We start from the raw sequence: 3,736 nt of genomic DNA on the forward strand, positions 1-3,736 counted from the left end.
TCTATTTTAGAAATGAGTGCTTGAGTTAGGTCAGACCAAGACGTCTTGTCAGAATGTGAAAACTGAAAATTGGTGGAGTCCAAAATTTCTTTTACTTCAGTTTATTAGATTTTCAAATAAGCAATGTAATGAATACATGCTGACCCCATGTTTTATATTCTTTTAGGACATGGTCAGTCAGGTGCAGCAACAAGAGGAGACAGAGGAGAGGCTCAAAAAAAAAGTTTATTATACTTACAGGTCCTATTAACAGTAGGGACGGGTGGTCAGGAGAAAGAAGATAGGAGCCAAAGGAAAACATTAGACCAGAGCCTTCATTGGGGTTTTCAAGAAAAAGGCAAGGCAGAAAGGGTTAAACAGTTTCAAATTGGCTAGCGTGAATAATTCCACGGAGTTTTTGGGCTTTGGTGTGGTCTCTTGCCTGGTTCCTGGGCTTGGGTGATTAAGGTAGAAGGATTTTATCTCCTGAGGGGCTACGCAGAGTAGGTATGGCTCTGGGCTAGTTAGTTTTCATATCCTGGGTGGGCCCTTTGATATCACCAAGAACTGGTTGGCCTCTTCTAAGCCCATCACTTCCAAGCCAGAAAGATTTTTTTAAGAGGTCAAAACACTGTAATATATAATTTTTTTTAAAATACATAATACACTCCATTAGCATAAGCCAAGAGGGAGTCACAGCGGTTGGAATATAAATGCTCCTTCTCTGTTCTCCCAACTTTCACAAGAAGTCGAGAGAAGTCCAGAACTTTGCACTCTCCTAAAAAACCTCCCACCGTCTCTACATCTTAACCATCAAAATTTCTTAATCACAAAGATTCAAAGGGCACTGGGTCTTCTTCATCTTCCTAATTACCATCCACAAGTGATGACTGTTTTCTCTCACAGCTCTCCTAGAACCAGGCTGCGAGACAGAGCTGGTAACCCCCATCTTTCACATTGCTGCTTCAAGATCATTCCACCATATTCCCTAATCCTGTTTCGCATTTTATCTCCTAGGATGACAATACCTCTGCCTATTCCTCTTACCTACTCACCCCTGGGATATACCAGCCACATCCCGTGATATTATTACCACACTTCAAGATCCCTCTTTCATGCATTCGCTTTCTTCTCTGCCCAGCTTATAGTCCCTACTTCCTCATTACCGTCACTTTAAAGCACCTATCTTTTAATTTCCTAACTCCTTCAGGGTTTCACCTTTCTCACTTGCCAAAAAACCAACCTCAGGTCAAGGAGGAGCGCGGCGCGCAAGCGCGGGGCTGCCGCTCAGCCGCTCAGCCGCAGGGGTCTCTTGGCGGTGGACCGCCCGCGCCCCGGGAAGCCCGGGTCACCCCCTGTCGGGTCCCTCGAGGACCGGCCGGCACGCATCCCTCACCCGGCGACGGCCGGCCCTCCCGCGCACTCTGCCCGCGTTTGGGAGGCAGCAGCGGAAGGCGGAGCGCCGGCCCGAGCTCACTCGGCTGACATCTGTGGTCTCCGTGCGCGGAGTTCGTCCACGTCCGACCGCCCCCTCCGAACTCTCCAGGCTTCTCTATGAGCCCCGAGAACTTCCGGGTCTGCGTCTGGCCCCTAGCTTTGCTCCGGACCCCCAAGTCGATCCCGACGGAATGCGGGGTCGTCGGGACAGCGCTCCCGGGCCGCTCGGAGTGCCCAATGCCTTGGCGTCCACACTTCCTCCCCCCACGCCTCTAAAATCGTGTATACATTGGTTTTTAAATGACATAATAATTTTTTAAAAGTCAAAACCAAATCTCATTTAACTGTAACCCTAAATGCCTAACCGTTTTGTGTTTTGTTTTGTTTTGTTTTGTTTTGTTTTGTTTTGTTAGAAAACTGCACGTTAGCAGTCTGGTCTCTGTTCAAGGACAGACAACTAACTCCAGTGAGACCTTTTGTTTGGCGATTGTTAACATTTCCCTAGCCTTTTATTCTAGTCCGTTCACTTCCCTATTCTACCAGAGGACAATTTTATAACTCACCCTTTCTCCTTCAATACCTCCCCCACTCCTTTTCTTACTTTTACTTAACCACTCTGCTTTCTGCTTTCCATTTTCCTTAAAACACAAAACAAACAAACAAAAAAAAAACAGAACAACTCTCCGTGTAAAGCTAAATTCTTCAAAGGTGCACCAGCTTCAAACTTTAACTCCTCCATCTTTTGCCAAAATGTTCCCTCCCTCTCCGGAATCACCATTTTTTTCCCCTAATTTTTCTCTTGGATACTTCTCATCAATATAAAGACACTTTTTAAAAAAATTTACATTCAAATAAAAGTTCATAATAAATATGGTGTTAACACCACTTTCCATTCAGCTAGCATCCATATCTCTGTCCCTCTATTAGAACACTTCACTAAAGAGTTTTCATAACCATTTTACATAATTCTCCCTAAAACCAATCTTTTATGGGTTGAATTGTGTCCCCTTCCCCAAAAGATACGTTGAAGTCCTAACCTACAGCCCCTTATTTGGAAATAAAGCCTTTAAAGATATAATTAGTTAAGGTGTGGTCACACTGGGGTCAGATGGGACATTAATCCATTATAACTAAAATTCCCATAAGAAAACACAGGGGTAGGCGAGCCTGGGTGGCTCTGTTGGTTAAGCATCCAACTCTTGATTTAGGCTCAGGTCATAAGCTCAGGGTCCATGAGATTGAGCCCTGCATTGGGCTCTGCACTGACAGTGGGGAGCCTGCTTGAAATTCTCACTCTCCCTCTCTTTCTGCCCCTCCTGTACACCTGTGTGTTCTCTCTCTCTCTCTCTCTCTCTCTCTCTCTCTCTCTCAAAAATAAATAAATTTTTAAAAAAGAAAGAAAAGAAAACACAGGTTTACCCAGGGAGAATGCCATATGATAGCATAGGCATATGATTGAGCTAATGTAGATCCAAGTCAAGGAACACAAAAGATGTCAACTGCTACCAGAAGTAGGGTATATCGTAAAAGAGAATGGCCCTTACACTTGATTTCAGACTTCTATCCTCCAGAATTGTGAGATAATAAACTTCTGGGTTTTTTAAACCACCCAGTTTGTGACACTTTTTTTTAATTTTTTTTAACGTTTATTTATTTTTGAGACAGAGAGAAACAGAGCATGAATGGGGGAGGGGCAGAGAGCGAGGGAGACACAGAATCGGAAGCAAGCTCCAGGCTCCGAGCCATCAGCCCAGAGCCCGATGCGGGGCTTGAACTCACAAACTGCAAGATCGTGACCTGAGCCGAAGTCGGACGCTCAACCGACTGAGCCACCCAGGCGCCCCTGTGGCACTTTCTTAAACAACCCCGGAAAACTAATACACATTCCAGAATGCATTTACCTACCAGCCAAAACATCTGGTCTTGTCAAGGTCATAAAACGTTCAGACATCAATCCTTACCTACTTAGTTTATCAGAAATATTAGACATATGTGTTGATTCCTTCTTTAGAGATATACTTTTCTTCACTTACCTCTAAGTACTCTACATTCTCCCTGCTAATTCCTATATCATTGTCCATTCCTTCTCAGACACCTTTTCTGGTTTCTCCTCATCTCCTTGACTTTAATGGATTGGAGTGTCTGACATTCTTTCTTTGGACTGCTTCTCTTGGCCATCTCTCTCTGTTTCATGGCTTTAAATACCCTTTATAAGCAGACAACTATTAGATTTCCATCTCTAGCTAAGAGCCTTGTCTGCTCAACATGACCCCTTCTTGCATGTTTAAGAGGTATTTAAAAATGAAGATGTCCTAATTTT

This window comes from Prionailurus viverrinus, chromosome C2, assembly GCF_022837055.1.
Source record: "Prionailurus viverrinus isolate Anna chromosome C2, UM_Priviv_1.0, whole genome shotgun sequence".
Lineage (NCBI taxonomy): Eukaryota > Metazoa > Chordata > Mammalia > Carnivora > Felidae > Prionailurus > Prionailurus viverrinus.